Source organism: Bubalus kerabau, chromosome X (genome assembly GCF_029407905.1).
Source record: "Bubalus kerabau isolate K-KA32 ecotype Philippines breed swamp buffalo chromosome X, PCC_UOA_SB_1v2, whole genome shotgun sequence".
In the NCBI taxonomy this organism is placed as follows: domain Eukaryota; kingdom Metazoa; phylum Chordata; class Mammalia; order Artiodactyla; family Bovidae; genus Bubalus; species Bubalus kerabau.
In genome coordinates this window covers 15,486,453-15,511,340 of record NC_073647.1, presented here as the reverse complement: position 1 = coordinate 15,511,340, position 24,888 = coordinate 15,486,453, and the positions used below count along the sequence as shown (strand labels likewise).

The 24,888-nt window shown below is 37.2% G+C and overlaps 1 long non-coding RNA gene across 1 annotated transcript; it reads right to left on the bottom strand.

The window, feature by feature from the left end:
- Nucleotides 1-608: 608 nt before the first annotated feature.
- On the bottom strand, nt 609-22,575 carry LOC129639343 (uncharacterized). The gene is made up of 3 exons (XR_008708348.1): nt 22,420-22,575; nt 4,691-4,822; nt 609-1,195 (listed from the first exon to the last, which is right to left on the bottom strand). It is a non-coding gene; the product is annotated as an uncharacterized LOC129639343 (long non-coding RNA).
- Between the last annotated feature and the right edge of the window lie 2,313 nt (nt 22,576-24,888).

The window sequence follows — 24,888 nt, the reverse complement described above, 5'->3', positions numbered from 1 at the left end:
GTGGCCAAAGTACTGGAGTTTCAGCTTTAGCATCATTCCTTCCAAAGAAATCCCAGGGTGGATCTCCTTCAGAATGGAGTGGTTGGATCTCCTTGCAGTCCAAGGGACTCTCAAGAGTCTTCTCCAACACCACAGTTCAAAAGCATCAATTCTTTGGCACTCAGCCTTCTTCACAGTCCAACTCTCACATCCATACATGACCACTGGAAAAACCATAGCCTTGACTAGACGGACCTTTGTTGGCAAAGTAATGTCTCTGCTTTTCAATATGCTATCTAGGTTGGTCATAACTTTCCTTCCAAGGAGTAAGCATCTTTTAATTTCATGGCTGCAGTCACCATCTGCAGTGATTTTGGAGCCCCCCAAAATAAAGTCTGACACTGTTTCCACTGTTTCCCCATCTATTTCCCATGAAGTGATGGGACCAGATGCCATGATCTTAGTTTTCTGAATGTTGAGCTTTAAGCCAACTTTTTCACTCTCCTCTTTCACTTTCACTGTTGTAGCCATGTGTTCTGGGAAACAAACTCACTCAGAACGACAATACAGATAGTGGAGTGCAGTTTATTACACTGGCGGGCCCAAGGCAGAGTCTCCTCTTAGCCAAGGACCCTGACCAGCATTTGCGAAAATCTTTTATACCCCATTTTTACATGTCTGAACCCACCAGTCCAAATTCCTTGAGACTTACATAAACCAAGGAAAATACAATCCCAATAACCCCATGATTCACGTGCTATGTACTCATGTGCTCAAACAGTCAAACAATTAGCCAATAATCAATAAACCTGAGGTTACACTCCAATAGATTCAGAAAAATTTATGGCCTGTCTGGAGGAAGGGGTGATTAGTGTATGTTTTCTCTTAGGGGATGAGCAACCTAGATATGATCTTCAAGGTTCCCCTGTCTGGAGGGGGTCTTATCCTTCTGTTGTTGTTCTCATAGGCACTAAACACAGAATTCAGAGTCCATTGGAAAGGTGGCTGAGCATGATCAGCATGAACAGGCCTAAGATGGAGTCCAGGCCCTATTAATTCCTTCTTCATCATCAAGAGGCTTTTTAGTTCCTCTACACTTTCTGCCATAAGGGTGGTATCATCTGCATATCTGAGGTTATTGATATCACTCCTTAGATACGTACTATTTACTGTGTATCCTCTCATAGATCTGGTCTTTTACCATAAGTATTGGGTCCTTCAAAACAGAAAGAAACAAGGGAGATGTGAATTATTTTTAATATGATACCTGTATATTATTTTTTAAGATTTGTTTTAAAACATGTAAAAATCTAGAGGTGTGAATATTACTCATAAACAATTTTCCCATTTCACAAACTAAATGCATTAAGTTATGGCAACATATTGTTCACTCTAATCTTTCTCATTATTTTATTATATAGCATGGATAAATAATGACTAGCAACTATGATGATGACTTATTGAGAGGGTAACAGGCAGGAAGGCCATGTCTCCAAATGCAGGAAATAGGCTGCAAACGTCAGACATCTTTATCTCTCTCAAGCGGTAGGAGGAAGCAAACTAGTGTTATATTTTTTCCCCTTCTCTATACAAATATAAAAAAGAGGCTTCTCTTAAAATTTTGTGTTGCCGTAATGACACCAGGTTCCACCTGAACTTAACTTTTCTCAAACCTTGAGCTAACCAATGCATTTTTCTTATAGAAGTGTTTGTCTTTAACTATGTTAATGTACTATGCATTTACCCTAGACTCTATCTTCAAGTCAAGACTAAAGGCTCAGAACCTACTTGACAAACCAGTATGTTATACTCATACATTGTTCTCCTGATCTTTGTTAATGAAACTATATATTTGTATGGAAATCTGCCTTTCTTCAAGATTCACGTCAATCTTTTTATGGCACAGATGACTCATCTGGTGCCATTGTCTGAGGTTTGAGACATTTCCTTTCTTTAATTAGCAGACTGCTAGTGGCTATGTAATATTCAGCAAAAGACTAGCAGGGGGGTACTCTTTCTGCCCCCTTCAGATGTCTATGTCAGAAGCTTTCTCTATCTCTTTTATACTTTAATAAAACTTTATTACACAAAAGCTCTGAGTGATCAAGCCTCGTTTCTGGCCCTGGATTGAATTCTTCTCTGGAGGCTAAGAATCCTGGCATCTTTCGTGGTTCAGCAACAACCTTTCATCATCAAGAAAAGTTCCTTATGTCAGGTTAGCAGAAGTGAGGAGGAAAACATTACTTTATGATGATTAACAAAAAAGCTAGTTGAAAAGTGAAAATCACATGAATTTAGAACCCACTTTTGACCTATATGGTCAACTCTTTTGAGTATTTTAATAAGTGAGATTATCATTCTGGCATAATGTTGAGTAAGAGAGAATTTCAGTAAACTACAATTAAACTCCTATTAGCCAAAATGTTCATCTATTAAGAATATTCTGGCTATTCAATATTTCTTAGGAAAATAATCTTAACTCCAAAAACTTTTGGTGAAGACTATTTCAATATGTCTGCACGTTTTGGTGCATTTGCCAAATCATATAGACAACATATTTTGACATTCTTGATGATTGGAGGACTTATGGTTTCTCTGTCTCAATAAACTAAATGCCTGTATTATTTGAAGAGATGGTACAAGAGGCTGAACTGAGTGTATTTAGACTCTCAGACCTCTCTGGTATGCTTTTGTTTAATTTGAAAAAATACACTTGCATCTAGCTTGTATGTTTATTATAAATTTCAATTTAGACACATATATAAAAACCTATATGAAAATCTATTAAAATATAAGGTATGTGTTCATTCAATAACAATTATTGAATACTTAAGTGTGCCAGATACTATGCTAGTTATTTGTATTAAGTATGAGCATGTGCATATATTTTAATATTTGCCTTTTAGTCAGAAATATTGCCAGAATAGCATAATTACAATAAGGAATTAAAATTTATTTCATCATGGTTAACTAAAGGTTTTACTGTACTTTCAGATGTTAGTAATGTTAGTTTTTTAATCTATAGATAAAGAAGTAAAAAGACAAATAATGTATGATATCACTAATATGTAGAATCTAAAAAATACAACAAGCTAGTGAATGGAGAAGACTCTTGAGAGTCCCTTGGACAGCAAGGAGATCCAACCAGTCCATCTTAAAGGAAATCAACCCTGAATATTCCATTGGAAGGATTGATGCTGAAGCTGAAACTCCAATACTTGTGGCCACCTGATGTGAAGAACTGGCTCATTTGAAAAGACCCTGATGCTGGGAAAGATTGAAGGCAGGAGGAGAAGGGGATGACAGAGGATGAGATGGTTGGATGGCATCACCGACTCAATGGACATGAGTTTGAGTAAACATTGGGCTTTGGTAATTGACAAGGAGGCCTGGCATGCTGCAGTCCATGGAGTTGCAGAGTCAGACACAACTGAGCGACTGAATTGAACTGAGTGAATATAACCAAAAAAGCAGACACAAATATAGAGAATAAACTAGTGGTTACCAGTAGGGAGCAGGGAGAAGAGGCAGTATAGAGGTGTGCAGAGTGTGAGGTACAAACTACTGGGTATAAGATAGGCTGAAGGATATATTGTACAATACAGGGAATGTAGTCAATGTTTTGTAATAATTGTAAATGGAAATTGGATAAATTTTTAAAAAATTCTCTATCTTTAGATCTTGAGCAGTCTTTAGTCTTCCCTGGGGAAATGTACCATCACAATTTATGACTTCCTCAGATTTTTGTTTGAGTATCCTTAGATTCTTACAAATTGCAAATACAGATGCACACATGGATATAGACTACATCTATATATTATTACAAGTAACTTCAATTACTATCTAATATGAGATACTATATCAGAGATGTAGCCTGCGTATCTACCATATATATGTTTACTAGATCAGTCAATCTCTAATCTATAAATTGACTCTGTCAATGAACAATATGTGATTATTATACCACCTGAGATTTGCTACTTTTACTTTACCTATGAGAAGGAAGAGGCTATGAAGATTTTAATCAGTGAATGAATGAATAAGTGTAGCCTTAGTCCACTTGCCTCAGTTTCTTGAATTATGTCTACTTACATGGTAGAGAATAAAGCATTAGTGGATTATTTTTATGTTCATTAGAAAATAGAAGGGTTTGGGTATTTTGTACTTGTAGTAGATGACAAAATGATCACAGATTCTTTGCATCCCTGTCACCACTATCCTTCTCTACAATGAGACTTTTATAGCTCCTCTCATTAAGAGCTGGCACTTATCTGAGTTTGGTCACATGGCTTGATTTGATTAACAGGACATTAGCAGATATAACACAAGCCAAGGCTTGGAAACTGCTGTTCCCAGTGCTCTAGAGAACACTGCAACTATCACCATGTGAAAGAACCTGGTTGATAATGAATACATGGCAAGCTTCCTTTATCACACCTGGTGACAGGCAGACAACTGCTAGACACGTGAATGAGGATATCAACCTCTAGCTAACTACAAATATTTAAGAAAATATAGTTTACAGAACAGACAAAAAAATCCCAGCTGTATGTACTAAGCTGAAATTAACTATCCACAAAATCCTAAGGAAATAAATAAGGTGTTTCTTTAAAACATTCAGTGTTAGGTTGTTTGTTCAAAAAAATGAATTAGTAAAAGTCTATATGCTTAAATCAATACTTTTTGATACTTTCATGGGCATATGAATTACCTTAGGATCTCATTAAATGCAGATTGTGATTCAGCAGGTGTGGACAGGCACCCAAGATTCTGCAGTTTTAATGAGTTTCAGAAGATGATGATGCTACTGGTCCATTGAACACATTTTCATTAACAGGGGCCTCTGTGATAGGAGATATAAAACTATTAATAAAAATATGAAATGTTCTTATCAATGATATCCATGACTCTGATCTATAAATTCTTTTTGAATTTAAATAAATTTATATTATCTTCCCATCTAATCACCTAATAGATAACAACATCCACCTTAAACACAACACACACAATCTGATGCACACTCCTGCACACACTCTTCACTTCATTGTCACAATGCAGTGAACATACAGAGAACCATCAGAGTAGAAGGCTAGAAAACAATAGTAGCATGCAAATAAAATAAGTAATAATTAACTGACAGCAGAAATATTTCAGGAAGTAAATTTGCTTTGCAATAAATTTTATTTAAAGACTTAAGTATCTAAACTTTAAGCAATTAGAGTCCCTGCTCTCATTGAGCTTACCAAATAGTACTTGGTTTGCAGGTATATAGAATCACAATTTCATTCACTCGTTTATCCTAAATGAATAAGGCACTGTATTTATAAAGCTTAAAATAAAATTCCCTTGCAGGTATTTTCATGGAAAGAAATGAAGACTGCTGCTGCTGCTGCTAAGTCACTTCAGTCATGTCCAACTCTGTGTGACCCCACAGACGGCAGCCCACCAGGCTCCCCTGTCCCTGGGATTCTCCAGGCAAGAACACTGGAGTGGGTTGCCATTTCCTTCTCTAATGCATGAAAGTGGAAAGTGAAAAGTGAAAGTGAAGTCGCTCAGTCGTGTCTGACTCTTTGTGACCCCATGGACTGCAGCCTACCAGGTTCCTCTGTCCATGGGATTTTTCCAGGCAAAAGTACGGGAGTGGGGTGCCATTGCCTTCTCCAAATGAAGACTGAGTAGATCTCAACTAATTACTGCTCTCAGTATTGTACAGCTCAAACCAAAATTAAAATAGAAAGCCCAGAGATAAATCCACGCACATATGGACACCTTATCTTCGACAAAGGAGGCAAGAATATACAATGGATTAAAGACAATCTCTTTAACAAGTGGTGCTGGGAACTCTGGTCAACCACTTGTAAAAGAATGAAACTAGAACACTTTCTAACACCATACACAAAAATAAACTCAAAATGGATTAAAGATCTCAATGTAAGACCAGAAACTATAAAACTCCTAGAGGAGAACATAGGCAAAACACTCTCTGACATACATCACAGCAGGATCCTCTATGACCCACCTCCCAGAATATTGGAAATAAAAGCAAAAATAAACAAATGGGACCTAATTAACCTTAAAAGCTTCTGCACATCAAAGGAAACTATTAGCAAGGTGAAAAGACAGCCTTCAGAATGGGAGAAGATAATAGCAAATGAAGCAACTGACAAACAACTAATCTCAAAAATATACAAGCAACTCCTACAGCTCAACTCCAGAAAAATAAATGACCCAATCAAAAAATGGGCCAAAGAACTAAATAGACATTTCTCCAAAGAAGACATACAGATGGCTAACAAACACATGAAAAGATGCTCAACATCACTCATTATCAGAGAAATGCAAATCAAAACCACTATGAGGTACCATTTCACACCAGTCAGAATGGCTGCGATCCAAAAGTCTACAAGCAATAAATGCTGGAGAGGGTGTGGAGAAAAGGGAACCCTCTTACACTGTTGGTGGGAATGCAAACTAGTACAGCCACTATGGAGAACAGTGTGGAGATTCCTTAAAAAACTGGAAATAGACATGCCTTATGATCCAGCAATCCCACTGCTGGGCATACACACTGAGAAAACCAGAAGGGAAAGAGACACGAGTACCCCAATGTTCATCGCAGCACTGTTTATAATAGCCAGGACATGGAAGCAACCTAGATGTCCATCAGCAGATGAATGGATAAGAAAGCAGTGGTACATATACACAATGGAGTATTACTCAGCCATTAAAAAGAATACATTTGAATCAGTTCTAATGAGGTGGATGAAACTGGAGCCTATTATACAGAGTGAAGTAAGCCAGAAAGAAAAGCACCAATACAGTATACTAACGCATATATATGGAATTTAGAAAGATGGTAACAATAACCCTGTGTACGAGACAGCAAAAGAGACACCGATGTATAGAACAGTCTTATGGACTCTGTGGGAGAGGGAGAGGGTGGGAAGATTTGGGAGAATGGCATTGAAACATGTAAAATATCATGTATGAAATGAGTTGCCAGTCCAGGTTTGATGCACGATGCTGGATGCTTGGGGCTGGTGCACTGGGACGACCCAGAGGGATGGAATGGGGAGGGGGGAGGGAGGAGGGTTCGGGATGGGGAACACATGTGTACCTGTGGCGGATTCATTTTGATATTTGGCAAATCTAATACAGTTATGTAAAGTTTAAAAATAAAAAAATAAAAAAAAAATAAAAAAAAAAAACACAAAAAAAAAAAAAAAAAAATCCTAGGGGATATCCCTAGCCGGTTTTGCTACACCCTACAGAAACATAGTAGAGTGTGCTATTTGATAGCTTTAAATTTTGCATTTTGAAAATTGCTTTAAATAAATTTGAGATAGAAAGGATCAGACAAAAGTTAATGTTGACATAAATTCAGCTCTTTCTGCGCTAAGTCAAAGTTCAATTGGATGATGCTTAAGATCATTCCAATCTTACAAGGTGAGATTTCATGAATTTTTTGAAGAGGAAATTGTTTAACTACAACAATATGTGATGTATAGAAATTATTGCTAGTGGTATTCATTAAGACCTTTACAAATACAACAAATAAGGAGGCAGTTTTTATGTGGAAGAATATCTTACAAGTTCTTTTTTATTCATAAAATAAAGGCATACTTACTAAGAATGATTTTTAAGATAGCTTAAAAGTATATGATGGTTTGTTGTTTAGTCACTAAGTCATGTCTAACTCTTTGTGACCCTATGGACTACATAGCTCACCAGAGTCTGTTATTCATTATATTTCCCAGGCAAGAATACTGGAGTGGGTTGCCATTTCCTCCTCCAGGGGATCTTCATGACCCAGGGATCAAACCCACATCTCCTGTTTGGCAGGAGAATTCTTTATGGCCGAGCCACCAGGGAAACTCATATGATGATTTACCTCTCTATAATTAGACATACATGCATGCTGTTTATGTAGAGATTTTAACCCTACATCCCCAGCACTGCTACCATTACACACATATACTAACAAACATACTTAGTTAATAATAAGGACATTTTGTTATTCTTGTTGTTCATTTGCAAAATCATGTCTGACTCTTTGCAACCCCATGAACTGCAGCACACCAGGCTTCCCTGTCCTTCACTATATCCTGGAATCTGCTCAAATTCATGTCCATCAAGTCAGTGATGCCATCCAACCACCTCATCCTCTGTAGCCCCTTTCTCCTCCTGCAATCAATCTTTTTCAGCATCAGGATCTTTTCCAATCAATCGGCTCTTTGCATAAGGTGGCCAAAGTATGAGAGCTTCAGCTTCAGCACCAGTCCTTCCAGTGAATATTCAGGGTTGATTTCCTTTAGGATTGACTAGTTTGATCTCCTTGCTGTCCAAGGGAATTTTAAGAGTCTTCTCCAGCACCACAGTTAGAAAGCATCAATTCTTTAGTGCTCAGCATTCTTTATGGTCCAAGTCTCATATCCATACATGACTACAGGAAAAACCATAGCTTTGACTATAAGGATCTTTGTCAGCAAAGTGATATCTCTGCTTTTTGATACACTATCTAGGTTTGTCACAGCTATTCTTTCAAAGAGCAAGTGTCTTTTAATTTTGTGGCTGCAGCCACTGTCAGCATTGCTTTTAGAGCCCAAAATGAAATCTGACACTGTTTCCACATTTTTCCCATCGATTTGCCATGAAGTGATGGGACCCGATGCCATGATCTTCGTTTTTTGAATGGTGAGCTTTAAGCTAGCTTTTTCACTCTCTGATTTCACCTTCATCAAGAGGCTCTTTAGTTCCTCTTCACTTTCTGCCGTTAAAGAGCCTGTAAAATCTCGTATCAGCTTTTTCAAGATATAATTCACATACTAAGCAATATGTGGCTAGCTGTGGTGGCTCAGACAGTAAAGCATCTGCCTGTAATGTGGGAGACCCGGGTTCAATCCCTGGGTCAGGAAGATCCCCTGGAGAAAGAAATGGAAACCCACTCCAGTACTCTTGCCTGGAAAATGCCATGGACAGAGGAGACTGGTAGGCTATAGTCCATGGGGTCGCAAAGAGTTGGACACGACTGAATGACTTCCCTTTCACTTTCATTTTTCAAGCAATATACCCACTAAGTTGTATAATTCTGTTGTTTTATATATCATATTAACAGTTGAACTAAGAAAGAATATAACAAAATTTGCCATTTTAACCATTTTCAGTGTGCAATTCAGTAGCATTAATTACATTCACAATGTTGTGCTATCATCACTATTTCAAAAATTTTTCATCATCCCAAACAGAAACCATATAGCAATTAAACCCTAAATCTCTATTCTACCCTGCACCAGGCCCTAGTTACCTCTAATCTACTTTCTATCTGTGTGAATGTGTCTATGTGAGATACTGCATATAGGTGGATTCATAAGATATTTGTCTTTTTGTGTCCAGCTAATTTCAGTTAGCATGTCTTCAAAATTTATCAATGTTGTGGCATGTATCAAAGTTTCATTGTTTTTTTATGGCTAAATAATATCCTATTGTATCTTTGTAGCCATATTTTACCCATTCATCTGTTGATGGACATAGGTTGTTTCTAACTTTTTGCTGTTGTGAATAATGCTGTGTCACTGATGTACAAGTATCTCTTTGAGACTCTGCTTTCACTGCTTTGGGTAATGAAAGGAGTATTACAGAGTCACAGGGTAATTCTATGAACAGCTATTTGAGGAACTTCCATATTGTCTTATACAGCTGCTATACCATTTTATATTCCTACCAGAAATATACAAGGGTTTCAATTTCTCATCTTTTTCACCAACACTTGCTATTTTTTGTGGTTAATTAAAAAGAAAACATATAAGCAGAAAGTAACAGAACATTGTCAATCAACTATACTTCAATTAAAACATATTTTAAAAAATCAACAAAGTTTTAAGTGTACAATATTATTAACTATATGTGCATTGGTTTACTACATATCTCTGGAACTTCCTCATCTTGTATGACTGAAAGTCTATAACCATTGAACAGAAACTTCTGTTTCCTGTCCTAGCCCCTTGACAACCACCATTCTACAGTCTACTTCTATGACTTTGTATAATTTATATACTTGATTTAATTCTAATCAAGTCATATTCAACCTTCTGTTACTGGCTTGTTTCACTTAATGTCCTCAAGGTTCATCTAAGTTGTAGCATACAGTAGGATTTCCTATTTTAACCTTGAAATATGTATATACTTCTATAAAATAGGAAGATGTGGAAATATATCTCCTTTGGGGACTTCCATGATGTATATGCTGTGCATCCATTTGACATGTATGTTGCTGTTCCACAGGTTATATTTATTGTCATTCATTTACCTTACTTGCTTCATTTTACTTTATTTTATTTAAGTTCTACTTACTTTTCTTCATTCTTTATTTTCCTCAAACTCAATAATTCCAATTGTCCCATCTTCAATATCATGTTATTTTTCTCCTGTATGCTTAAATATGCTTTGAATTCCTCCATTGAAAAATTAAAAATTTTTGTTTATTTTATGGCTGTACTGGGTCTTCTTTGCTTCATGTAAGCTATCTCTAATTGCATCAAGTAAGGGCTACTCTCTAGTTATGGGCTTCTTACTGCAGTGGCTTCTCGTTGCAGAGCATGGGCTCTAGGCACGTGGGCTCAGTAGTTGTGGCATGAGGGTTTAGTTGCCCTGTGGCATGTGGGATTTTTTGGGATCAGGGATCGAACCTGTTTCACCTCCATTGGCAGGCAGACTCTTAACCACTGGACCACCAGGGAAGTCCCCTCCACTGAAGCTTTAATTTCAGTTACTGTCTCTACTTTTCATCTCCACAATTTTTTTATTTAAAAAAATAAATTCTCTGTTTTGATATTCTCATTTTGGTCATACATCAATTTGCTTTCATTTATTTTGGGGGGACCATGTTTTACTTTAGGTCTTTGAGCATATTTAAGACAGTTATTTTAAAATCTTTTAATGGCAAGTCTGATATGCCTAAGAGATGATTTTTGTCAATTTATTTTGTTACTTTCTTTTTTTTTAAATTTTATTTTATTTTTAAACTTTACATAATTGTATTAGTTTTGCCAAATATCAAAATGAATCCACCACAGGTATACATGTGTTCCCCATCCTGAACCCTCCTCCCTCCTCCCTCCCCATTCCATCCCTCTGGGTCGTCCCAGTGCACCAGCCCTAAGCATCCAGTATTGTGCATCGAACCTGGACTGGCAACTCGTTTCATACATGATATTTTACATGTTTCAATGCCATTCTCCCAAATCTTCCCACCCTCTCCCTCTCCCACAGAGTCCATAAGACTGTTCTATACATCAGTGTCTCTTTTGCTGTCTCGTACACAGGGTTATTGTTACCATCTTTCTAAATTCCATATATATGCGTTAGTATACTGTATTGGTGTTTTTCTTGTTCATCGCAGCACTGTTTATAATAGCCAGGACATGGAAGCAACCTAGATGTCCATCAGCAGATGAATGGATAAGAAAGCTATGGTACATATACACAATGGAGTATTACTCAGTCATTAAAAAGAATACATTTGAATCAGTTCTAATGAGGTGGATGAAACTATTTTGTTACTTTCAATGGGCCAAATGTTCCTGTTCTTTGTCTGCCTTGTGATTTTTTGTCAAAAAGTAGACATTTAAATATTTTAATGTGCCATGGAAATCATATTCTCTCCATTCTCCAGGGTTTGTTTTTGTTGCTGTTGTTGCTACAGGCTTTAGCAGTCTATTTATTTAGCTACTTTTCCAAACTCTTTTTGCAAAGCCTATATTCGTTGTCACATGTGATAACTGAAGTCTCTATTCTTTTAGCTCAAGTTCAACTAATGCTTTTTGACAGAATTTTTCTTGAATCCCAACATCTTAAAGAAAAAGAAACAAAAACAAAATATAAAGGTAAGCGCCTCTCCCAGTGTTGGCAGATTTCTCTTGCTGAGGGATTCCCTCAACAGTCAGCCAGTCTTTCACCAAGTATAGGAATCAGTCTGAGGTGAAAGCTAAGGGTCTATTGTGCTATTTTTGAGTACACACTCTGCCCTTGACATGTATGTGGCTTGTGAAATCCTCTCATATATACAACTGGTTTTGATTTTCCTAATTTCTCAAAGAATCTTTACCAGGTTTTACTGGGCCTCGTGTGTGTCTACTGTATATTTGGACCAGTTATCTTTTGTCTCAGACATCATTCACTTATGAGTTCACCTTGCAGCACTTTTCAGCAATTTCTGCCAACTTTTCCAACTTGTGTTCCCAATTTGCTGAAATAGAAAAGAGTGCCTCACATCATTCCTTCAGGAAGCCCTTGGACATATTAGAACAGATGCACAAAATAATGTGCAAATAATATCTGATCTGCGCCATCTAGAACTAGGGACAAGGCTACTCCCACAGTGGGACACAGGCTGGAACTGCTTTAAAACTGCCAGTATATAAGGTTGGGGGTTGGGCAAGGGCAGGTAAAAATGCCACAAAACTTTCATACCATTTTCAAATTGCCTATTTAAGAAATTCAGTGCTTTCTTGGCAACTATAAAACTTTGTTTTCCAGAGTATTGAAAATGTTCGTTCTGACAGTTTCTGCCATGTGTTGATGTTTCTGTGAGGGAGTAAGAGCATGGAGCTGCCTGTTCTGCCATTTTGCTGATGTCATTTTCATACATGATTTTAGTTTGTGCTTCAAGTATTTATGATTAAATAAGCCATATCAAGCTAAAGTGTTTCTACCAGATGTAAAAAATACAGAAATAACAGAACTAAAACCACCAAGTCAATAAGTAGTTTTTATAAGAGTTTCACCTCAGTTCAGTTGCTCAGTCATGTCTGACTCTTTGCAAACCAATATACTGCAGCATGGCAGGCTTCCCTGTCCATCACCAACTCCTGGAATTTATTCAAACTCATGTCCATTGAGTCGGTGATGCCATCCAACCATCTCATCCTCTGTTGTCCCCTTTTCCTCCTGTCTTCAATCTTTCCCAGCATCAGGGTCTTTTCCAGTGAGTCGTCCTTTGCATCAGGTGGCCAAAGTATTGGAGTTTCAGCTTCAGCATCAGTCATTCCAATGAATATTCAGGACTGATTTCCTTTAGGATGGACTGGTTGGATCTCCTTGAAGTCCAAGAGACTCTCAAGAGTCTTCTCCAACACCACAGTTCAAAAGCATTAATTCTTCGGTGCTCAGCTTTCTTTATAGTCCAACTCTCACATCCATATACGACAACTGGAAAAAACATAACTTTGACTAGACAGATCCTTGTTGGCAAAGTAATGTCTCTGCTTTTTAATATGCTATCTAGGTTGGTCATAAACTTTCTTCCAAGGAGCAAGCATCTTTTAATTTAGTGATTTTGGAGCCCAAAAAAATAAAGTCTGTCAGTTTCCATTGCTTCCCCATCTATTTGCCATGAAATGATGGGACCAGATGCCATGATCTTCGTTTTCTGAATGTTGAGTTTTAAGCCAACTTTTTCACTCTCCTCTCTCACTTTCATCAATAAGTTCTTTAGTTGTTCTTATCTTTCTGCCATAAGGGTGGTGTCATCTGCATATCTAAGGTTATTGGTATTTCTCCCGGCAATCTTGATTCCAGCTTATGCTTCATCCAGCCCGGCATTTCTCATGATGTATTCTGTATATAAATTAAATAAACAGGGTGACAATATATAGCCTTGACATACTCCTTTCCTGATTTGGAACCAGTCTGTTGTTCCATGTCCAGTTCTAACTGTTGCTTCCTGACCTGCATACAGATTTCTCAGGAGGCAAGTCAGGTGGTCTGGTATTCCAATCTCTTGAAGAATTTTCCAGCGTTTGTTGTAATCCACACAGTCAAAGTCTTTGGCATAGTCAATAAAGCAGATGTTTTTCTGGAACTCAGAAAACACAGAGTAGAGAATAAATAAATATTCTACTTGTGTTTGCTGCTGCTGCTGCTGCTAGGTCGCTCAGTCATGTCTGACTCTATGCAACCCCATAGACGGCAGCCCACCAGGCTCCTCTGTCCCTGGGATTCTCCAGGCAAGAATACTGGAGTGGGTTGCCATTTCCTTCTCCAATGCATGAAAGTGAAAAGTGAAAGTGAAGTCACTCCCATGGACTATAGCCTACCAGGCTCCTCCATCCATGGGATTTTCCAGGCAAGAGTACTGGAGTGGCTTGCCATTTCGTTCTCCAACTTCTGTTTGAGTCATGGGTTTCTCAGTTTGAATTTTTGTGGATATTACTTTATTCTATTTATTTTATTTATTATTTTATTAAGTATATTAAGTCAGAAATTTGAAAATGATACATATTTCTTATTCCTATCAGTTGATTTCTGACCATTTGACTTACAGTGAGTGCTGGGAAATTTATCAACTATAAACAACTATTTTATGCAGAAGCATTTCTGAGGAAAAAAAGGCACTTTATTTAAATTAAAAACCATTCAAGTACCTAGTATGTATCAGGAACTATCTGAGATGTTTCACAGACTATATCACATTATCATATTTATCTTCATCACGACTTTACAACTTTACAGAAATTTGTTATTAAAGAAGTTATGCGACCTTCCCAAAGTTACTCAGCTGGTAAATTAGAAAATCACATTTACACCAGGTTTTCTAACTTCAGTGCTAATTTCCATTCTGCAGTTCCATGGTTGACTGTTATTTTCTTAGCTGTTTTTAAAGTGGTTTTTAATATGACATTATGAAATCATGTAGAGAAATGTGAAAATGAGAATATCAATTTAAGAAGAGTCTGATATTTTAAAATTAAAATATATGCAGTGGTGGGGTGGGAGGGAGGGAAAAGGAGAGAAGAGTGGTATTTTATTTTCAATATTGCCCGTTGTCATTTATACAGAACTCACAAACTATATCTTGTTAATTTCACTTTTTGTTATTTTCCTATGGATATTTCTGTAAATATTTACAATATCATTTAAAGGAACAAAAGTAAAAAGAATGAGCCTAAAGAGTCAAGACTGCATAACTATGTAATACAAATATATCCAATTTATCAGTCACAAACTCTTTAAACTGACAAACCACTATTACTTAACTGCTTTTTGCCACCAACAAAATCATAGTCGTTTCTGCTTCTACCACTGTAAAGACCATTTACTTGTATTTTGTCAGGTAGGCTAAACCAAAATGACAGCAAGGAAAAAAAATGCCCATGCACAGTGGGAAAAGAATGATATGATAATTGCGAATGAGTAGTATATTAGCCAACGTTCCTGCCATTCTTGCCCCCTTGAACTTTGTTAATCTATTATTATCTCTCTTTTGTGTTGAGCTTAGACTTCAGCTAAGACTCTCTCAACATAGATCTGCAGACAGCACACTCTGGTATAGGATATCATTTACAGTTCTATAATACCAATATCTACTGCTTTATAGGCCAACATAATTCAGTGTAAAATTCATTCTATTTCCATTTGAAATTCTATCACAAATCTGGAACTCATTATACAGAAAGAAGAAAAAGAAAAAAACCAAAATGAAAAACAAAACAAAAAAGAACAAAGCCTGTGCTAAAAGATGTTAACAATTTTGGGGACGACTGTATGGGCCTTGCAATCTATTGGCAGATCTTGTCTGATAATACTCTGCTGCCAATAGATTAAGACCCATGCTTCCTTTCTTTCCACTCACTGTTTTTTGCAGGACTTCATACTAACTTCCTTTGCTCAGTGTCTAACATGAAATTCCTCACCTTATTGAAATATTAATAGAGCCACTACACTCCTTTTGCTTAAATTGAAGAAAGTAGGGAAAACCACTAGACCATTCAGGTATGACCTAAATCAAACCCTTATGATTATACAGTGGAAGTGAGAAATAGATTTAAGGGACTAGATCTGATAGATAGAGTGCCTGATGAACTATGGATGGAGGTTCATGACATTGTACAGGGACAGGGATCAAAACCATCCCCATGGAAAAGAAATGCAAAAAAGCAATATGGCTGTCTGAGGAGGCCTTACAAATAGCTGTGAAAAGAAGAGAAGTGAAAAGCAAAGGAGAAAAGGAAAGATATAAGCATCTGAATGCAGAGTTCCAAAGAATAGCAAGGAGAGATAAGAAAGCCTTCTTCAGTGATCAATGCAAAGAAATAGAGGAAAACAACAGAATGGGAAAGACTAGAGATCTCTTCAAGAAAATTAGATACACCAAGGGAACATTTCATGCAAAGATGGGCTCAATAAAGGACAGAAATGGTATGGACCTAACGGAAGCAGAAGATATTAAGAAGAGGTGGCAAGAATACACAGAAGAACTGTACAAAAAAGATCTTCATGACCAAGAGAATCACAATGGTGTGATCACTCACCTAGAGCCAGACATCCTGGAATGTGAAGTCAAGTGGGCCTTAGGAAGCATCACTATGAACAAAGCTAGTGGAGGTGATGGAATTCCAGTTGAGCTATTTCAAATCCTGAAAGATGATGCTGTGAAAGTGCTGCATTCAATATGCCAGCAAATTTGGAAAACTCAGGAGTGGTCACAGGACTGGAAAAGGTCAGTTTTCATTCCAATCCCAAAGAAAGGCAATGATAAAGAATGCTCAAATGACCACACAATTGCACTCATCTCACACGCTAGTAAAGTGATGCTGAAAATTCTGCAATCCGGGCTTCAGCAGTACATGAACTGTGAACTTACAGATGTTCAAGCTGGTTTTAGAAAAGGCAGAGCAACCAGAGATCAAATTGCCAACATCTGCTGAATCATTGAAAAAGCGAGAGATCTCTAGAAAAACATCTGTTTCTGCTTTATTGACTATGCCAAAGCCTTTGACTGGGTGGATCACAATAAACTGTGGAAAATTCTGAAAGAGATGGGAATACCAGACCACCTGACCTGCCTCTTGAGAAACCTATATGCAGATCAGGAAGCAACAGTTAGAACTGGACATGGAACAACAGACTGGTTCCAAATAGGAAAAGGAATATGTCAAGGCTGTATATTGTCACCCTGCTTATTCAACTTATATGCAGAGTACATCATGAGAAATGCTGGGCTAGAAGAAGCACAAGCTGGAATCAAGATTGCTGGGAGAAATATCAATAACCTCAGATATGCAGATGACACCACCCTTATGGCAGAAAGTGAAGAGGAACTAAAGGGCATCTTGATGAAAGTGAAAGGAGAGTGAAAAAGTTGGCTTAAAGCTCAACATTCAGAAAACTAAGATCATGGCATCTGGTCCCATCACTTCATGGGAAATAGATGGGGAAACAGTGGAAACAGTGTCAGACTTTATTTTTCTGTGCTGCAAAATCACTGCAGATGGTGACTGCAGCCACAAAATTAAAAGACACTTACTCCTTTGGAGGAAGGTTATGACCAACCTTGACAGCAAATTCAAAAGCAGAGACATTACTTTGCCAACAAAGGTCTGTCTAGTCAAGGCTGTGGTTTTTCCAGTGGTCATGTATGGATGTGAGAGTTGGATTGTAAACAAAGCTGAGCACCAAAGAATTGATGCTTTTGAACTGTAACCTGTGGTTTTGGAGAAGACTCTTGAGAGTTCCTTGGACTGCAAGTACATCCAACCAGTCCAGTCTAAAGGAGATCACTCCTGGGTGTTCTTTGGTTGGAATGATGCTAAAGCTGAAACTCCAGTACTTTGGCCCCCTCATGCGAAGAGTTGACTCATTGGAAAAGACTCCGATGCTGGGAGGGATTGGTGGCAGGTGGAGAAGGGGATAACAGAGGATGAGATGGCTGGATGGCATCACTGACTCGATGGACATGAGTCTGAGTGAATTCTAGGAGTTGGTGATGGACAGGGAGTCCTGGCTTGCTGCAATTCATGGGGTTGCAAAGAGTCGGACAGGACTAAGTGACTGAACTGAACTGACACTCCTTTTGCATTTATAATTCAAAGTCACTATTGAGTTGGAACTGTATTACCAAGGGTAAGATTGAGTTATTCCTAGGTTTTAGAAGAACATACATTTTAGAAGGCTAGTATAGCTTTATTTTTGTAACAGAGTTTTAAGTATGAACAACTAAAGATTAAATATTTGACTTTACCATCAACATGAAATGTTACTTTTAGTCAGCAAAAAACAAACAATATGATATCCCCATTTCCCTTTGCTCCAGTCTACCATGATGCTTTCCAATACCAGAAGTGCAGTAATGCCTTCTGTACTATGGCTAGGAGTTCAAGATATTATTCAGAAAGAAGCCATGCACACTACTTCAATATAACCACCACCAACACTAAAATATTGTCAAGGATACTTTGAGGCACAATAAAAAGTAATGTAACCCTAGGCCAGTGAACAGGAAACCAGAAGAATCACCCAAGAGTATGAATATGAGCTCAGAGAATAAGGTCACATCTACATGGTGGTAACACAACACACCACTCTTGTGGTAGTAAATATTCTACTTTACTTCTTGATAATGATAATATAAACTGTGGATGTTTGTTCACTCTGGTTATATCCACCTAAGTGTGTGAACCCCTTTTCTGCTCAAGTCAGAAGCCCAGTAAGAGACCTGTGAAGCCAAAACATTTAGTCGTCCAATCCCCTTCTTACTCCTAGCACTAGTCAGATTAGCTGACTTTATATTCCTTTTTAATTCTGTGACAGTTTCTCAGCAGCAGTTCACAGAGCTCATGACCAATAGTCTGGCTGGGCTTTGGGCTCTCAGGGGATCCTGGAAGTAACACACAACAAGCTAAGCTGTCTTCTCACTGTTTGGCACATTTCTATCTGGCTAAAAAGATTGTTTGCATCATATTCTGCCCTTATCCTCCAAAATGCTCTCCACTAGCCACACATTGGCAGGGCTTTGACAGTTCTGAGCCAGAAGGCACAGCTCTTGAATAACTTTTCATAGACAACAGCATCTAGGTCAGTGGTTGCCCTTCCATGCTGATGATTTTTCACTCGGGTAGCTAAAGACCCGTTCAAAAGGTGAAGACTCAGGCGGGCTGCTACTGGGGTTCTTTGTCCCACTCACTGTTACTCCCTTGTGCCTTTCTATCACGTTTCAGAGGAAGGTATTGAGATTCAGCTCTGGTGCAAAGTAATAGAAGAGTCTACAGTACCTAAGAGAGTCAAAGGACTACTAATGATACACTGTATACCTTTGAGCACTTTATGGCTTGATGATAAGAAATGGTGGAGGTTTCTGGAGTACTCAGAGACTTTCTGCTCCTTAGGCAGATGTGGTTCTTTTGATTCCTACTTTTTATTTCTTCTTAATAACACATATTTGGTTGGTTGTCTTTCTTTCTTTAGAAAGAACAAGCTTTATTATCTAGTGGCGTATAATTTGACCACCAAATCATGTTATGGAATAAAAATAATAATAGTAATGCATATAGAGATATAGAAAATTTTAAATTCTGGGTTTAACAGCACATAATGAAAAATGGAATGTTTGCTTCTCTCTTAATGGTAATAGGCTTCTCATGTGGCTCAGCTGGTAAAAAGAATCTGCCTGCAATGTGGGAGACCTGGGTTCAATCCCTGGGTTGGGAAGATCCCCTGGAGAAGGGAAAGGCTACCCACTGTAGTATTCTGGCCTAGAGAATTCCATGGACTATATAGTCCATGGGGTCGAAAAGAGTCTGATACGACTGAGTGACTTTCACTTACTTACTTACTTAATGGTAAATTTATATATGTATAATATCTAGATATATACATACATTTTTGTTTATATAAAAAGGATCACTGATAGCTCTGTTTGTTTTCATTAAATATTGAATGGAATTTAAGATGAAGAAAAGTAATGAATGCAGTTAACATCCATATTCCTACCATTCAATTTAAAGAAAACAACAAAACCTGCATTAATATCAATGTCGCCTGTGTGACATTGAAGCAACTCATGTCCTTTCTTGCCCACTCAGAGTCTCAGAATCCTGAATTCTATATGTGCTGTCCCCCACTTTTCTTTACAAATTTTTATCTTTTTCCTTAAACAACTCTGATTTTTTTTGTTTGTTTTTTGAAACTTATATAAAGCAATTATACTGTAGGAACTTTCCTGTGACTTCTTAATTTCTTAAACATCATTTCTTTTTTGCTTAACATTATGACAGTGAGATAATTCATGTTACTGTGTAGCCTCAGTATATTTTATTAATACAACACAACTTATTTAACCCTTTTCTGTTGACAGGCATTTGATCTGTTTCTGGTTTATTTTTTCTGCCCATAGAAACAATGCTCATACAAATGCTCTTATATGTATCTCCTGGTGGGCAGGGGTAAGACATTTTCTAGGGTATATGCCTAGGAGTGGAATGCTTAATCCAATGCTCATTCACACATTCAAAATTATTGTGCAATATTAAATTATTTTCCAAATATCTGTAGCAATTTATATTCCAAACAGCAGTGTATAAATGTATAGATTTATTTCACATCCTCAGCAACATGGATAATGTTAAATTTGACATTTTTGCCTGCTTGATGGATATGATATGACATCTTCCAGTTTTAATTTGCACTTTCCACTTTCTATTGAGATAGAACATCTTTTAGGATGTGTGTTTGCCATTCAATTTTCCTTTATTGGGAAGTGCCTGTTCAAGTCTCTTGTCCATTTTTTTGTAAGGGTGTTTGTCCTTTTCTTATCGATTTATGGGTGCTCGTTATATATACTAGATACAGTCCCCTTTTGGGTGATATGTGTTGCAAATGTCACCCTTCTTCAGTTTCAATTTTATCTTCTCATTCTCTTACTGGTGACTTTTCATGAACATGGCTTTTTTATGAAATTTTGATTTAGTTTGATTCAAATACATTTTCCTGTAGGTTAGCAATTCCTGTGTTCTTCCTAAAAGTATCTTTTCCCACCAAAGTTTCTACAGATATTTGTTTTTATCATCTTCTAAAAGATGTATATTTTGCTTTTCACAATTTTATCTATGTACTGCCTAAAATAGATTATTGTGAATAGTGTAGGTAGGGACCAAGATTTATTTCTTTTTCATATAACTATGCAATTGAGCCAGAATTATTTATTAAAGATGCTATCTTTCCTCTTGATGCCTTTATCAATCAATCTCTATTTTTCCATATAATCTCTTTCTGATATCTGTTTGTCTATCAAACATCAAATCCATACCACCTTTCATTGTATTAAATCCAAAGCACCTTAACTGCAGCTTAATAGTAAGTCTGCACACTGAGTAAAATAAGTCCTTTGACTAAACTCTTCTTCCAGAATGCTTTAGTTATTTTTGGCCCTTGTCATTCCTATATAAATTTTTGGATCATCTAGTCAAAATGTAAAGTACATTTTCTTGTTTCCTGTGAGGAGTTTTTATATAATATGAATACAGGTTTTCTGCCAGATAAATGTCTTTTCAACATACTCTCTAGTTTACCTCATGTCTTTTCTCTTTGTGGTATCATCTGATGAATAGAATTTGCTCATTTTAGTGTGATAAATTAAAATTATTTTTTCCATTTTTAAATTTTACAAGTTTTGTGCCTTCTATGTTTTCTCTTACCTGGGTTAACAAACTCATTTTTCTATATGTTTTATAAAACTTATCCTGTTGCTTTTTCACATTTAAAGCTTTTATCTACCTGAGATCAATTTTTAAAATGCATGGTTTAAACATAGGTCTGAATTAAAAAAAAAAAAAAACACATGGTCAAGCAATTGTCATAACATTATTGAAAAGTCTATCTAATCTTGCCAACTCATTATACATTAAATCTCCATTTGTATATGGTTCTGTCCCTGGATTCCCCATTCTGTTCAGTTCATCAGTTTGTCAAAGTTCACCACTGACTTAAACTAATATGATATAGTTTTAAATTACTGTTTGATACTGGCATTGACAAATCTTCCTATCATGTTTTTCTTCTTTATGTGGCTATTTTTGGACATTTGTCTTTGAATACAAAATTTTAAATCAGATTAAGTTATACCAAAATAACCTGTGGGTATTTTTTATTGGAACTGCATTGAATTTAGAAGTTTTCAAAATTTGGACTCTGTGTCCTAAACGAATTGGCTCTGCATTCCAGGAGCTAATACAGAGCATCATCAAGGCAGGGATTTTGATTCTTTGTTCACTATTTTATTCTATGTGCCTAAAATAGTGCTTAGTGCATAGTGCATGCGTGCTCAGTCATGTCCAACTCTTTGTGACCTCATGGACAGTATAGCCAGCCAGGCTCCTCTGTCCTCTGTCTCCTCTGGAATTTTCTAGGCAATAATAATGGAGTGGGTTATCATTTTCTACTCCAGGGAATCTTCCCGACCCAGGGATAGATCCCGTGGCTCCTGTGTCCCCTGCATTGGCAGATTCTTTACCACTGCGCCACCTGGGAAGCATGCTTAGTGCATAGAGGGGACTCAACAAACAATTGAGTTGAACATTGAAGGAAAGAATAACTCTACAGATAATTCTGGGGAGATTTAGTATCTTAATGCTTTTCAGTCTTCTGATCCATAAACATGTTGTATCTCACCTGTATTAGTCTGCCCAGGCTGCCATGACAAAATACCACCAGGCTTGGCTGCTTATTTTCTCACAGTCTGGAGGCTGGAAGTCCCAGATCAAGGTGCCATCAGGACTGCTTTCTGGTGAGGCCTTTCTTCCTGGGTTGCAGGCAGCCATCTTCTTGCTTTGTCTTCACAAGACCTTTTTGCTATGTGGATATCCAGAGGGAGAGAGAGAACACGTGAGAGAGATAGGTTTTTGAGATTTCTTCTTCTTACAAGGATGCCAGTCCTATGGTATCCTGGTCTCACCCCTAAGATCTCATTTAATCTTAATTTATTTTTAATGTCCCTGTGTATAAAAACAGTCACATTAGGGATTAGGGATTCCACGCAGTAATTTGGAGAGGAAACATAATTTAGTCTATAATACCATAATTTAAATATTCTTTAGTCTCTGAAAGAGATGGGAATACCAGACCACCTGATCTGCCTCTTGAGAAATTTGTATGCAGGTCAGGAAGCAAAAGTTAGAACTGGACATGGAACAACAGACTGGTTCCAAATGGGAAAAGGAGTACGTCAAGGCTGTGTATTGTCACTCTGTTTATTTAACTTATATGCAGAGTACATCATGAGAAACGCTGGGCTGAAAGAAACACAAGCTGGAATCAAGATTGCCAGGAGAAATATCAATAACCTCAGATATGCAGATGACACCTCCCTTATGGCAGAAAGTGAAGAGGAACTTAAAAGCTTCTTGATGAAAGTGAAAGTGGAGAGTGAAAAAGTTGGCTTAAAGCTCAACATTCAGAAAATGAAGATCATGGCATCCGGTCCCATCACTTCATGGGAAGCAGATGGGGAAACAGTGGAAACAGTGTCAGACTTTATTTTTTGGGGCTCCAAAATCACTGCAGATGGTGACTGCAGCCATGAAATTAAAAGACGCTTACTCCTTGGAAGGAAAGTTATGACCAACCTAGATAGCATATTCAAAAGCAGAGATATTACTTTCCCAACAAAGGTTCATCTAGTCAAGGCTATGGTTTTTCCTGTGGTCATGTATGGATGTGAGAGTTGGACTGTGAAGAAGGCTGGGCGCCGAAGAATTGACGCTTTTGAACTGTGGTGCTGGAAAAGCCTCTTGAGAGTCCCTTGGGCTGCAAGGAGATCCAACCAGTCCATTCTGAAGGAGATCAGCCCTGGGATTTCTTTGGAAGGAATGATGCTAAAGCTGAAATTCCAGTACTTTGGCCACCTCATGCGAAGAGCTGACTCATTGGAAAAGACTCTGATGCTGGGAGGGATTGGGGGCAAGAGGAGAAGGGGGCGACAGAGGATGAGATGGCTGGATGGCATCACTGACTCGATGGATGTGAGTCTGAGTAAACTCCGGGAGTTGGCGATGGACAGGGAGGCCTAGCGTGCTGTGATTCATGGGGTCGCAAAGAGTCGGACACGACTGAGTGACTGATCTGATTGGATCCGATCTTCAATAAAGTTTTATAATTTTTTCATGAAGGTAGATTTCTAGTAAGTATAATTTATATTTTGGTATATGTGTAAATATATTAAAAGTTATATTTTTTCCTGCTAGTTTTTGGTATACAGAAACCTAACTTGGTTTTGTATGGATATTTTTATATCCAGCCACCTTGCTGAAACTTTGTACTTAGTTCCATGATTTATCTTTAAATTATTTTGAATAGTCTATCTATAGATCACATTTTCCTTTCCAATCCTTATGACTTCATTGTTTTGACTTCCATTACTGATTAGAATCCTCAGTGCAATGTTGAAAAGAAAAGGTGATAATAAACACCTTTTTCTAGACATTGTAGCCAGTAAACTGTAGAATATATTCAGTGTGCAATAACTATTAACATATACCTACACAAATTATATTTTTAATACTTCAACCTTAAATATTATGTTTGCTATTGATTTTGTGGATATTTTACTTGTTAAAAAATTATTTTTGTTTTGTAAAGTTTTTGCCAAACATGGATGTTGAATTTTAACAAATGATCTTTATCTAGAGAATTTGTTGATTTTTCTTACAAATATGCTAAAGAAGCAAATTATATTAATTAATTTTAAAGTTATTACAAGTGCTCTAAAGTATCACTAATATAGTTTACCATTATGGCGGCATTGTTTTATTAGCAACATCAGTATAGGCTTATCTAGTCTTCTTTCAGAGTTCATCATCTAAATTCCCCATTATGGTTTGAGAAATAAGTCATGTCATGATCCAGGTTATACCATATTAACGCCAAGTTTCAGCTTCCCTTCACTTTGTTTTACAATTTGTTTCTGACCACTCACTCTCTAATTCTTACCTTATGAGAAAATAACTTTTTCATTAAGTCACTATATACAGCTTTATTCAATATACAAAAACTTTATTTCTTCCTCATAAGAGAGAAAAATCTAGAGATGGCCAACAGTACTTTCTCCTCACATTAAAACTGTAGAAAAAACAGTTCTGTTTT